General features: G+C 38.7%; 1 protein-coding gene across 1 annotated transcript in view; it reads left to right on the top strand.

Moving 5' to 3' along the window:
- USH2A (usherin) overlaps positions 1 to 15,108 on the top strand; it is a 401,466-nt gene that overhangs the window by 356,643 nt on the left and 29,715 nt on the right. The window lies entirely within an intron of this gene.

Genomic DNA, 15,108 nt, shown 5'->3' with positions numbered 1-15,108 from the left:
GAACTTTTCCAGCATTAGAAAACGTGGCTGCTTATTTATTCTAGTTCTCACACAGGCTCTAATGGGTATTTTAAAAAAGGGAAAAGGATTTTGAGTATTCAGATGGATTTTGTAACAATAGAGGGGTATAAATGTACCATCACATTATACTGTAACTGTATAGAAAGTTAACATGATATAAAAAACAAAACCAAAATGTGATAGTTTTTTCAAAGTGAAACATTGGTGTTGTTGCTTTGGGTGGTAACAGGACTTTTTTTGTTATTATTCAGACTATCTGGAGAATTGCAAAGTATTTGTGAAAATGGTTTCAATCAAAAGCTCTGTGAATTCTAGTAACAGAGTTAACAATCCTAAAATTCATTTATTAAAATTAGCTGTAATTTATTATTAGAAACAGAACAAAACAGGTCATCCAAACAGCAGATACATTACTGACTGATTCTGTGATTGGTCATGCAATGTGGAGAGTAAATAGTAAATAACTAAAGTAAGTGAGCCATTAGCAAGTGAGATTTCATTTCAAAAGCATTCATCCAAGCATTCAGTTTATAAAGAAAAACTTTGAGATCTCCATGCAAAAAGGAAAAATCATGTCAGTTCATAACAAATGCTATTCAACATTTTGAGTTTCACCAGTTCTACTTTAAGCAGTGTGTAGATTTTAGTATGTCACGTGTGACAGAGCTTTAGGTAAAATAAACCAGCACAACTGTTTTACTAGTTTGGACTCTTGACTGATTGGGTACAAGTCCGTGGCACAAGGGAGGTGTGCTAAGGGTGGTCTGCATCAGCTTGGTAGAACTGCCTGCTAAAAAACACCACGTTCTGCTCCCCACCTCTGCTGCCTTTTTCCTTGGCCCTCTTCACTCTCTGCTTTGCCGGCTGAGCTGCCTCTTCCCCACCTGCTCACATTTGAAGACAGAAACTTCCACTCAGTTGCAGAGGGACCACTTCCGGCTGGATCCTCATTTTGGTTGAAAACACAAGGGAGCAGAGTTGAAAAGACAAAGGAGAAAAGGGAGATCATGAGTTAGCTAAGTGGGTTGGCTGATTGGTGAGTGAGCTGACTGGCAGCTCTTGCATTTGTCTTCACACCTAGTGATATTTCTGAAGCCACAGTTTCTGAGGTCGCGTGAACATCTCGCTTGGGTATGGGAATATGGAAAAGATGACAGGAGACTTTTGCTTAAAAACTTAAGCAACAAATTTAAATTGACCGGAACCAGACAGTTAATCAGATTCAGTAAAGTTCAAATCAGCGTTTACAGCTGTCCTTTCAGCTTCTTAGTACCAGCAGGATCATAAATGAAAGCACAAAAAACATAATTCATGTTTTAGGTTTTTTTCCAAAGAAACTAAAGGCAGAAAGTAGTAGACTCTTGTGAGGAAGGTAGTGTGAAGATGTCCCATGTACAATGCTCGAGGTAGTCTACATACCTATAATCTTTATCGGTGAGGAAACGAAGTCCCCACTTTTGAGGTAGTCCTATCACAAAGTATTACATTTCCCTCTGCACCTTGAATTTTATATCTTACAAAAGCTATAAAATTGCGTGACAAAGGGGTTGTCAAAAACCTGTGTGTTTCTTTCCCCTGCTCTCCTCACATGCACCCATAGAGGATGAATTTTATTGTTTAGGTGTGAAACCTGTTTTGTTTGTTTTATATCGATTTCTTTAGAATTTATCAAATAAAATGTCTTTAATCTGAAGAGAGAGAGGTGGTGTGTTGGTACAGATGTCCCTCCACCAGAATCTCACAGCCTGGAAGATTTGGAAAGGATATGCTCATTGAATTGTTTTATGATTGCCAAATAAAAAGGCAAGCGTAGAGAGAAGGTTTCTTCCCATGAAGCAAAAGGCTGGTGGAAGGATCCCTGCCGGAGATGCTACCAGATTCAGAGAATTTTTTTCTTACTGTATTAGCAGATGCCATGTTACAGCCTTCAGGGTGTCAAAACCCGTATGTTATGCCTCTGCCAACTGCAAGCTGCTTACTCCCTCCATCAAACCAGTGGAAACTGAATTTCCTTCTTCCTTCCTTGCCTTTCACAAGCCTTCCTTTCTAAGAGCACTGTTGGAGATTGATTAGTGAGATAAGGAGCAGGAATTAACTCCCTTCCTGAGGGTTAAGTAGAAAAAACTCCCTTTTTCAGATTTTCGTTAAGAAATTGATTATTTCTACTTCCAGATACTCTGTATGCCTGGTCCTGCAGTCCTTATAACAGGCAGAGCTCCACTTCAGTCCAGTAATGTGTTTTAAAGGTCTCATATTACTGAGGGCTGTGTAGCTATGCAGGCAAAGCCCTAGGAGACAAATGCATGCTTGCATGCTCACTTGGGGCAAGCTGTGACTGGGGCTAGAGCAGCAGGTGGACCTGCAGCACAGTTTCCTCCCCTAAGCTCTTTGGCTTTGCAGCTGTAGAATGTCTTCTTTTAAATTAATCCATGGCTGCTCCTTCTTCTTTCTTTGTGTGTGCAAGTAACTTCTAGCCGCTTCTGTCACCACAGAGACCAAATGCAGAGATACCCTTACTGGTGGGGTACGTTTCTGCTGGACTAGTCACTGGTAGTGTGTGTTGTTTGTATGTCAAAAGGAGTCCAAGGAGATTTATCTTTACAACAGGAAGATGAAGAGAGGTCCCAGTATCTGCTTAACTTACTGGGGTATGGGACAATTCCTTACTCATTGTACTTCTGCAGTTTGATCTGACTGTTTTTATATAAAACTCCATTTGCTGTGGGTTTGAATGCGCTAATTCTTTTTCCCCATCCAGAGCAAAGAGTTCCTGGCCTGGGCCAAATCCTGTGTGCAGTGTGGAAGTGGAAGTCTAATGGCTGTGAACATGCACCAGATTTATAATTGTCCTACAGAATCAAAATTGCAAATGCAAAGTTAATATGACAAGAGACTGAGGGGAGTGGATTCCTTGTGGTGATAAATTTTCTATATTTTTGCTATAAAGAAAACTTTGCTCTACACAAACAAAATGAATGAAATTGTGCAGAGCTCTTATTTTTCAACAGGCTTTAAAAAGAGTTAATGACATTTGTGGGAGATGTCTTTTCATAGATGAACTGAAGTATTATTCTTGTCATTATGGCTTCATAAAATTATTTTTTATTGTTTTATCTCCAGGGGTTCAAGTTAGATGATAATTTAGATTTTCTGTAGTGCTAGACCGTGCTACAAATGCTATACTCATGATATAAATAGATCATGAGATTTATACTATAGTTGTAGCTTAAGACAGTGACATATTTAAGTGCTCTTCAGCATAGTGCATTTTTCCTACTTTCTGGCCCCACATAGAAACATCACGACACTATCAATTGCTTTGTTAACAAACCCCTCTAATGATATTTGATTTGGGGGTGTTTGTGGAAGTTTTAAATCTCACTGACTTGAGTAACATCTCAGATCGAAGATCTTTGCATGTGTCGACCTATGCATAGAAAGCAGTAGGAAGACTGCAGGGATGATTGCCTCAATATTATGGATTAACTGAGCCCAATCCCTATTAGAATGGTTCTATTTGAATGACATCTATGTACACCATTTAGTTTTGTTCTTCTAGGCATGAAGATCCTGATAGACGGGTCTTGAGAAGGCAAAAGGAAACTTCCATTGATTTTGAAGAGCTTTGAAACAGCTGCCACTTAACTTCTCAAACTATTGATAGTTTTTTGATTCACCTAAGGCAAAAAAAGTTTGCCTGTATGGTCTGTCGCTCTGTGTTGATTGAGATTGTTGTCACTGGCTTCTTGGCTCTTTGAGTCTTAGGTAAATTTAAGCAAAAGTCACAGCACTGAATTCTAAGCACTTATTTTAGATGCCTAAAGCAGGCTAGTCTGTCTAATCTCCTATACTGAGAGACAGTGAGGATCCTCTAAAGGGCTGTTCAACTAAACATAAGCATCGGGATAGTCCTTTGGAGGAACCTCCCTTTCTCTGCATAGGCTGTAGAGAGAGGGGAGACTAGCTATGTATGTTTTGTGTCTAAATGCAGGAGCTGTGAATATTCCCTGTAGTGCATATATGCGACTTTAGATACTTGGATATGTTTAAAAGTCAGGCCTAAAATGACTAAATTATGGTAATTTCTTTTTGGATTGTTCATTTATAACATGCATACATGCAGCTAATCAATAGATGATAATCTGAAACTAATGGATTTACAAATTAATATGGTGGAGTCAATAATGTGCTGAAAAGAAATTTTCAGTCCTGAAACCAGCACAATTTGTTTCGTGCTAAGCTTAGCTACATACCTGTTGACTTAGTGATTTATTTTAACGCCGCAAGTAACTTAAATATGCAAAGAAAATACAAAATCAGAAATAAACTTGTTATTTTTCAGTAGTTCTGAAGTAATATTTCAGTATTTGTGTCTTTCATCTCTTTCCTAGCCAGGTAAGTCACAAGTTGCTCAGAGCTGCTTCTTTTTTGCCAGAAGTGAGTCTTGCATTGAGAAGCCCAAGCTGCAGTAGGAAGGGCTAATGCATGTGTAAATGCATGAAAAGCTATGATTTAATGCCATGTTTTATTTATATATTAAAGTTTAAAGGTGATGCTAGGTAGCTGCTTTTCCTGTTTACACTGTAGCAGATTTGTCTCTGCTTTTCTGTGTATATGTATGAATTTAGTGTTGGTCTGGCAACACAAAGAATGGGAATTGGCAGTCTGGAGATACAGCTTCATACACTGTGTCAAAACTAGTTACTTCCCAACTGTGTATGCCTTAGGAGGATTAAGCTAGAGGGGACTGCAGCTCTGTGATCATGGAAGGATCAGTCTGGAAGTTAATCCACCCACTGAGTTCACTTGGTTTCAAGACATTAAACCTTCAAGCAGCCTCTATTCCAGCTACTCCACCAAACTCTGTAACTATTCTTTCTTCTTGTTGCCTTCTTTTCAGCTGTTTTCTTGGGGTAGAGTTAATTCTAAGTCTTCATATTTCAACACATATCTGCTAAGGGACACAATAATATACAATTTCTACCATGTTGAACCTCATTATTTTCACCAAGTCCAGAGTAGCTGCAATGGGAGAAAAAGATTTTTGTTTCTCTTACCATCACATAGCCTGGAGGCTTTTTAGGCTACTTGCTGATGAGGCCTTCCACTAGCTTTTATGACCATTAAGGGCAGAGATCCCTTCCTTATAACAGTCTCGTACGCCAGAAATGGGGCAACATCCAGCAAGTCCTGGAAAGAAGGTGTCATACCTTTGCTGAACCTGTTGGTATTTTGATGGGGAACTGCTTTACTAAGGGATATCTCCCCGAAGCGTACATCTAAATATATCTGTCTAATACTATCCGCTGCTAAGATTCAAAAGATAGGCTGGACTTTCATCCAGCCGCAGAAGAGTGAAAGGGCATCCCTACCTCCATAAACAGTGTGTTTCTGGCCTTCCGCTAAGAATGATAGCTAGGTACAAAAAGGTGTGGTGATTCTCTTTTTTTCTGATATGGATTAACATAATTAGACTGCAGCCTTTCCCAAACTGCTGCCTGTGTGCACCTTTTGGAAGTCAAAGACTCATTTGCTTTCAGCCTACTTCTGTCTGGGCAGGAGACTAGTCCTAGCAGGTGTATTCATGTAGGAATCATTAAGGGAATGGAATACCTGTGTACTGACTTGAAAGGAAGCCTTCTGAGAGGTCGTGGTTTGTGTACTGTTTTGACCTATCATTTCTTAAAATATCCAGGTAATTTTAAAGTTGAAATTTCCAGTTCAGCCACATATTCAAACTAAAGTTTGGTCTTTCACAATTCAACTCCAAGTAAATTATTTGTGCTTACATTTTAATATCTCTCAGAAGTGATTATACACATAGCAGGCAAGGTTTGAATGAAAAGCTAGGACTGTTCAGTATAGGGCAGAGAAAAAGGAATAAAACAGTAGGAAGTAAGAACCTTTTAGTCTCCTTTAAAATGTTGCTTTTATTTTCCATTGTGTTGGTGGAAAGCAGGGATTTAAGCTGTGAATTGCCTTGAGGCTGTGTTATCTTCCTGTACTTAGCAGCAGTTAGAACTGCTCTTTTTGCATGTGTTGGGTGAAAGAGACAAGGACTCAGAATGACTGAGAAAAGGGAATAAAATAAGCTTGCATTTAACAATAATATGACACATCTATTGTACCTGTGTAAAGTGGGATCTAAAACAATAATGATAGTTTCCTGAAGCCGCAAGCAGTAACACCTGGGGATATTCTGAGACTTAATTAATTAATGTTTGTAACATGACGTGAGATCCTTGGATGAAAAGTCATATATAAGTGCAAAGTCTTAATTTTATGGAGCACAACTGACATTCAGTGGCATTTTCAAGGAAACTGATGTGGGAGTTCACCTGCAATCTATTTTAAAATTCAGATTGTCCTAGTACAAATCCCTTTAAAGGTTTTCTTCAAACTGTTCTTTTTCTCTTTTCATTTTTTCCCCATTTATGGCTGTTGAGCTGTGCAAAGACAAAATTGAAAATGATTGCTTTTACAAGGAAAACAGGGTGTTTTCCCACGCTCTGTTTTCCATGCACCAAAAACACAGTCAAGGCACCTTTTTCAAATTTTATAGATATTAGAAATTTTCAAGTACTGTGCCCAGGTTGTTTTCAGCTTAGACGGGGGAAGTTTTAAAATGTCCTGAGATTTTCTTCACAATCTCATATGCGATGTAATTTGAAAGGAGGAAGAAGGCTTATGGCAAAAATATATGTAGTCTTGAACGTCACAGAGAGACAGTGTGAATGCTTGAATGACAAAACTTCAAATGAAACCAAAAGGCAAAACATTTGATAATGACAAGGGCATGTTCTTTCTGTAACAAAGCAAAAGTAATTGCCACAAGATACCTCTGACTTGAGAAGTCCAGGCATATAAATTATCCATCTTTATGGATAACAAAAACATCCACAATTTCATTATGTTGACTTAAAATTATAGAAGCCCCTTTTGCAAAACACCTGCAGTTCTGGCCTTTTTTTTTTTTTTTTTTTAAGGTGGAGAGGTGAGGCTGGAGAGGTGAAGTACTGCACTGGTGTGGCAGTCCAGATTTTGCCTGTTTTGACAAAAGCATCTAACTTCATTCTGGCCATCAGCCAACGTATCAAATGGAAAATACGGTTTATGGCATCAGGAAAAATATAACATTAACCCCCTAATGCTCCGTATTAAGGGATATACCCCCTACTGCTTGCAGGTTCGAGCCCTTAGGCTTTATCCGCTTTGTCACAGCAGCCATGGTTTTTCTTTTTCTTTCTGGTGCCATGCCTACAGATGGCACAGAACGAGTAAGTGAGAGGAACACAGTTCCTAAATGTTAATGAACAGTGGATGGAAAGTTACTGTTCAAGAGTAGCACGATATGTGATATTTCTTTGAAACATATCCGTTCCTGGAGTTCAGTTGAGTGAGTATGTTAGTTGTAACTGTGGCGATATAAACCCCAGCCAGAGTTTGTGTGCTTGGCTCTTGCTCGTTTTTCAGTTTCCCTGAGCAGCTGTTTCTACATCCCAGATTAAAGTGCCACCCACAGGATCTTTCCCATTCCCCTTGTGGCCAAGGCAAACTTGACGAACTGCATGTTCTGCAATGCCTCGATGAGTTTATGCAGGTTCCAGACGGTACAGTTTGAAAGTCTGGAACATCATCACTAAAACCTCCTGGCTCGGTAGTGCAGAGTATGATATTGCTTTAATAGTATGCTAGATTTCGTACACCATGCAGTCCTGACTGATGTATGTGCTCTGGCCTCTCTCACCCCCATCAGCTCTCCCCAAAGCATGCCCCTCTCAACTAAAGGCCAGAAATTCAATATATGCCTATTTTACCAAGGGTGACACATAGTGTTTTTCAATGTGCTTTAGGTATTCTCCCTCGTACTTCACAGTTTCTGAGATAAATTGAATTAAAATTTTTGCCTCAGATTCTGCCTGTCTTATTTTGAAGAGAAACTTACGCTAGCTCTTCATATCAATAGTGATTATCTAAAGCGAAAAGTATCGTTCAGGTTAGGTAAAGATGGCATATTTGAACTGACAGAAAAAAAGGTTTGGGGAAAACAGTCCCATCGAGTATCTAATTTATAAAAGAACTTCTTTCTTTCTTTCCCTATCACTTCCTTATGATGAGGAATAATGAATATGGTAAGATGTGAAAAGCCATGACAAACAAATGAAAGAAGGTGAAAAACTCTGGTTTATTATCCAGTAGGTCTTGTGAGTGCTGTAAGAGATAAAATATTAATGCAAGGAAAACATGTTGACATCATCCCTGTAGATGGTGTCTATAGTGGAGTGTCATGTCATCGATATTTTTGGTTTATTTGATTGATTTATTCAGGCAGAAAAATCTCTTTTTTGGATTTCAGCGTTTCTTAGCACGAATTAGACAAATACATATGCAAATAAAGTTTTTTGAGAAGGTGGCACTCAGTGATGTTAGATGAATTTTAAATAAAATATTTGCCCTTATGTTAGAAAAGAAAACAAATCTTACTGAAGTAGCATGGAGCAGACTACTGAAGGGTTGACTTGCCCAAAGAAATTTTTTAAGGTTTTACTAGCAAAAGCGCGCAACATTGGTGATGATTTAAGAGTGTACTGCTCCTCAAAATCCAACACAGTGACTGAACGCAGCTTGCTGAACGTGCTTGATTTCATTCATTCATTCTGCTATATAATGCTTCCCAGCTTTCTTTATGGTGCTTTGTTTTCGAGTCAAAGCTGGGGATTCCGACTCCTGTTGAGATTGCAGCAAGTCCCCAGATGTCCAGGTGTGCCAGGAAAGGGAAACATCTGCTGTGAAAATAAGCAGCAACTCCAATAGACATATTCAGCTGCATGTAATTCACACTTGCTTACATGCTCGGTCATGAAGGAGAAAAATGAATATTAACTTAATGTGTACATATCAGGTATTAATTATTCTTGTTTGCAGAACATTTTAAACACAGGTGCCTGCTTTTTCTCCAGGTTTGATTCTACAAATCTTTCTCTATGGTATGGTCCCCAAGCTCGTGTAGGACTATTCACATAGGTAATGATTTTGTTATGTTCTGAGCGAAAAGGGGTGCAGGCCAGGCTTTTTTTTTTTTTTTCTCTCCCTAACAAAAGGCTGTTAGCCTGGTACCCTTAAGAAAGGACAGGAAGATGAAGTCACAGAGGCCAAGTAGTGCTTTCCGATACCAATGACAAAACTATCATTTGTTTTAAAAATAAATTACAAGAACATTCTTAAAGTTGCCAAAGGAGCGCTAAGTTTGCCAGGAGTCCGGAGGAAATTTATGCTCATGTAATCAAAGACTATGTTTTAATGCCTCAGTCATTTCCTAAATTTAATGTGCTTTACATTTAACTTGAATCCTCTTTAGCATATTTTCAAATAAATTGTCCTAGGATAAATAAAAAAGCAAGCTCCAATGCAACTGATTCCTTAATATAATTTACTAGCCACTCTGGAAGGAATGACCCCGTAGGTCCATCTCAGGGCTGGGAATGAAAAAGTCCTTTTTCATCTCAGCTGAAAACGATTTGGAAGAATATTCTCATGATGAAGTGTTTCAAAATAATGATGATTTTGTTGAAGAAAACTTGCAGTTTTACAATTTGAAAAAGTCATTTAAATGTTTATTTAAATAACTTGTAGAATACATGTTTTGTAATTTATATGTCACAAAAATTATCACTAGTGTGGTGTTAATTGAGGCATTGTTTGGTCATATAGAATAGCATAATCATTTAAAATGAAAAATATGTGTTGAAAGGCAATTTTAAAATGCTAACATGAAATGCAAAGTTCTTAAAATGTAAAATTTTAAGGGTGAAATTTACCAAAAAATCTGATGAAAAATTATAGCAGTTTTTACACAAATTGGGAGGAAAATAAATATTGCAACATCAATTTCTGGTGAAAAGGGGAATTCTGGTCTTCTGTGGGAAAGATCATTTCTGGCAAAATGAATAACATTTTGATTTCTGTTTGCTTAATCTTTGAGATTTTTCACTACTACCATGGGAATAATTTATATTCCAGTCCACAGTGCTACAAGAAGGAATGGACTCAGAGATTACTTGTGTGTCTGTAAATTATATCCCCGTGAGTTTAAGGGCATGTAAAGGCTTTAGGAATGGAGTAGATTTTAAAAAGGAAAAAGAAACAGTGTGTATGATGAGAGCATGAGAAGGAAAGTAACCCAAAGGACTGGCAGCCTGAAGTTAGGGACTGAATACGAATACAAACTCAGTGCAATTTTTACAGTGAAGACAGGAGCTAAGAAGTAGTCTGGGAAATAAGTGTGAACATCCAAGTCAAGAAGTACTCTCAGTGCTTTGCAAATGTTTGCAAAGAATCTGGATTAGACGGGTAACTGGAGAAGAGGATAATGACAAAGGTGAGGGTAAGTTGAATATCTTAGTAAAAAACTCCAAACATTCCTAGTTATTTCTGTCAGTTTTGGAGGAATCTGTTTGCCTTCCTTGATGGAGAATTTGGGAAATGGAACTGGAGGACGGTGGGATTAACATTCTGAGTGCTGGGAGGCTATTCCTTTTTCCTTCCCGCCAGGGATATTTCAGAGTCTCGGGTTCTGTAGAAAAGACAATGTCATCCTGAATTACCTTCTCATCATTTATGTCCTGGGGGATATGAAACAGCGGGTCTGGATCCCTGTACCACTAGTACCATTAACAGTGTGATGGTGTCTAGTGCCACTGAGTTTAGTAAGAGATTTGACTCATGGAGAGAATGAGCTAGCTTTCTGATCAGGTATTGAAGATCATCTGCTGAATAGGGATTACGCTACAAAGAAGAGACAGGGAGAGATGAAGAAACCAGAGCATAACCTAAGCATGAATGGGTGATGACTTGCTGAGTTGTGGTGATGACCCCTGCGGACGGGACAGATAGTCCAGCTGCCCAGTGGGCAGTTCTTGAGCAGTTCAGAATTCTTCTGGTTTATCTGTCATGCCCTGACACCTGGGCAGCTGGGTAAGTTGGCCTGCCTTAAAACAGAGCACAAAGCCCAGAGTGACAACACTGGAAAGTGCTCATTCATCAGATCGATGACTAGGTTGTGTAGTTGTATGCAGTTTAAACATTTGTGCAGGAAGTCCACCCACATAGAGTATTACTGACAGCTACAGATCAATGCTAATTTTTGATCATTTTCAACCTACAAAGACCTCTTGACCCTGTTGTCACCTTAGGGGCACTTCAAGTAGTCAAAAGCAATCACAGTGGGCGGTGTAAAATTGCCAGAATCCTGCAGGCTGCAAAGCCTTGCCCAAGCTCGGGAGGAGGACTGAGGGGTTAGCAAGGAAGGCACGTTGCATCCGGGATGCCACTGCCTTTGAACAGCGTGACAGAATATGCTAATTTGTTTCCAGACTTTAAGTGACTTCAGTGCTCATGAATTAAAAAATAAACAAACAAAAAAGGCAATCTGAAGCAAATCTAGATGGATATATTATTCATCATTCGTGTTCTCTCATTTTATGTTTTGAAAATGTGTTAAAACAAGGTTTTATTTTAAAACAAATTTCCGCTGTTAGAACAGCGGAATTAGCTGAAGAGTGCATGTGTTGCTGTTAACAGCTTATGCTGCCACTGGCAGTGTGCAGAGCATTTTACAGAACAAAAACACAGATGCTGACCTGCTTGGAGTGATTGGTAAGGTTTTCAGCTCTGGGAAGGAGAATGGGATATGGCTCCCAAAAACGAAGGTCATTTCTCGTTTTGAAAGATGGGGCTCTGGATTACAGTATGCAGAGCAGATAACGGCTAGTTGCAGCTTGCTTCAGGTTTCCATTTCTGTAATGTTTACATTGAAGGATGGGCCATATAGGAGGAGTGCCAGAGTGTGCATGCCTAAATGTTGGTAGGATTATTCTTAATATAATGACTGAATGAGTGAGAATACTAAGCAATAGGAGACAGAAAGCAGGTCTTGGGACGGCCATCCATCAGATTTCATGGTCAGTCAGTTATGGTCTACGAACATCTTAATGTTTGCATTAAAATTTTATTTTGTTGGTTTGCTTTTAATGGTAAATGAAATCTGGCCTGTTAGCAGTGTGTAAACATGAGATATATGAGTTCATGGCTTTGCAAACAAAGACTGGGAGAATATTCCATGCAATGATTTTGATCCTGTGCCTTTTTAAGGCTATGCAGTGGTCCATTGAAGCCAAAGGTTACAATGCTATCCTTTGCAAGATGTATTTTGCTATTTGTATTTGACTATTCCAGCAGGAGAGTATTTCCAGACTGAAAATGTCATGGGAGGATATTAAATAGTTCTGAAAATTAATGACTGCCATCCATCGTCTTTTCAGGATCAGCCTCTGAGCTGAGTAAATTCTCAAATGGCAATGGCAGCTGTGCAGGGGGAGAAAACATAGCCCCATATTCTGTGAGTATTTCTCCTGAGCTTACATCAAAGCCAAACAAAACAAAAATACATGTAAACCGTTTGCTCTTCAAGAAGTATCTGTAGGAGCCAGGGATAAAAGGCATCCCTGGAAGGAAAGGTTTAGCAATCTCCAGAGAACATGATGAACTGCAGGCGAGGAAATCCCTTGTTTCCCCATCCTTGTTTCATTTCAAAGTGTGGTAAGGATGGTAAATAATTAAATCTTGGGGTTTAGTGAGAAAACTGTGGTGGTGAAAATACACAATTTTTCTGTGTTTGAAAAAGCAAGTGCATATTTTGTAGCATTGTTATTGCAAAAGCCACCCTAATTATGCAGTTGATAAGAAAGCAGAGGCATTGCTTTTTGTATGACGATTGTAATAATGTGTTTGTACCTTCTGTGAGCCTCTGTGTAACAGTTCAGGAGCAGTAAGTTAATGTTGTGTGCTCCCTTCCTCCCTTCTCCACCCCCGAACTATGGAATGTAAATTTTAGGCTTTTAAAAGTTCTGTTTTGAAAACCTAATAGATAACTGTCCTCATAAAAACTATTAATACGGACCACATCCAATTGTAAAGCTAATTTTAATCATGTTTTTGTGCCAACATAATTTCTGATGCCAGATTTTTATGCTAAGCATGAACTTCAATTTGAGCTCTGTTCTTTAACCTGCAGTTCATAATTTTGCATTCGGCTGTATAGGTTTTTAGCTAGGGCAGTTTGAACGCTTCCACTTTCAAGGATCTAAGCCATAAATGTTTATTAAAAGAATCTATAATGAAATCAGTTTTGTTATTTTTTTAATGGCTGCCTTGAGTAGGTTGGATGACTGAACGCACGTTGTTAATCATTAAGCACTCATGTTACAAAAAGTGTTTGATAGTATTGCCATCTAGGGGCTGAACTAAATTCTCCATACTGAAATAAACTGTAATTGAACAGGTGCTGCTATTGACAATATACATATGTTTTTGCTTTATAGCCCACATGCTTTCCATGTTTCTTATGACAAAAGATGTCTCTAAATGTCCCACAGCAGCCAGCACTTTTTTATATATAATCTGTTTGAGGTGATTGCTATTTGCATTGGAGCTTATGCTTTTTTGGCAGTGATGATTGGGAATTCCTAACAAAGAATTATACTTTTTTGCATTATTAATCTTGCCACTGTTTGCCCTGTTTAACAGAAAAAGGAATCATTTATCAGAAAAGTATGTTTATCATCTGTACTTGTGGCATCTTCAGATTTAATATTCATAATGGTCATTCAAATGCTGTGCTATATTTATCTAAAAGACTAACTCATTGTTGTGAGGAAATAACTATTTAAATATTTATGATCTAACTTTTAATATTTAAAAAAAGAAATTAATATTTCTTTAAAATTTGTTTCTGAGTCTGATAGCTTAACAAATGTTTAAATATTAAACAATTTGAAGTGTTAGCATTTAACAACTTAATATAACTTACTGAAACAGAGATTTGACTTCAGCTGTTTCTGCCACATAAAGGAAGCTGAATTCCTGCAGTCCCTTTCTTGGTATCTATATAATTAATGCAAAAGCACAACTAAAAATGAAATTAAGTGTATCAGTGATCAACAGAACCCATTTCTTCCTCTCTCCCCTGATGAGACAAATCTGAAAAGTCTCATTCTGAAACGCGTTACTCTGTCTTCTTTGTTAGCCCCCTTACCTTTCCTGGCTCTTCAAAATAAAACCCGTCATTATGGCTATATTGCCTTCCTACTTAGATCTGATCTTGAGCTTCAGTTTGCTTTATATCCAAGCTGTGTCAAGTCTATGTCAGATACTGTTTAGGGAGAGTTGGATAAAATAGTGAGCTGCAAGGCAAGGGGCCCCTTCTGGCTATGGCTGTTGTCTGTCTGTCTGAATACCACCCATGTGTCCCCCTGTGCTTGGCAGTAATCTCACATGGCTCGTGTGGGTAGACAAGGACAGCCCCAGCCCTTCCAGAAAGGCTTGACCCTGCGTTTGGCAGAGCGTGGTGGGATTTATGAGCAGCTCATAGCCTCCCTCTGCCAGTGGAAGGCAAAAGTCACAGACCAGGGAGGATTCTAGCCCGCTTGCCTGTGTCCCAAATGACAGTATAGCTGTTTTCTCTAATTTGGAGAAATATAGAGGATTCCTGTAAGGAAATAGGTTGCCCTAAGTTCATCTTACCCCGTGAATTTATCTCAGGTGAATGAAAATTCTGCTCTTGGAAAAACTATTCTCTCTCCAGGTTACAATGCTCTAAGTAGCTAGAACATGATGGGATGCCTATCGAATGTTATTTGTATATAAAAGATACACAGAGCCTGATGTGCAAAGAATTCCGTGGAGGCAAGCATCACCCATACGCCAAGGGTTTTTACATATGCTTGGATCCCTCAGAGTCCCAAGTACTCTGAGTCTCACTGAGGAAAAACTGAAATATATGCTTGATGTACGGTATTTTGCTAGATGAGTTTTGCACTGTGCAGGAGTCCCCAGAATTCAGCTGCAGGGGCTCCACTATAATGATAGATATTTCAAAAAAACCTAAGAGTTTCTTTTTGAGATTGAACTATGGAAACCCACAAACTGATCCTGTTAACCAGATTGGGGTACTCTGCAATGCAGTCAGAAGAGACCCTGAGCTGAGACCTCATTTTCCATGTGACACAAACTGCAGATGCTAATTACTTT

The sequence above is a fragment of the Struthio camelus genome, chromosome 3 (assembly GCF_040807025.1).
Source record: "Struthio camelus isolate bStrCam1 chromosome 3, bStrCam1.hap1, whole genome shotgun sequence".
Taxonomy (NCBI): domain Eukaryota; kingdom Metazoa; phylum Chordata; class Aves; order Struthioniformes; family Struthionidae; genus Struthio; species Struthio camelus.
This window is presented reverse-complemented; position numbering and strand designations above follow the sequence as displayed.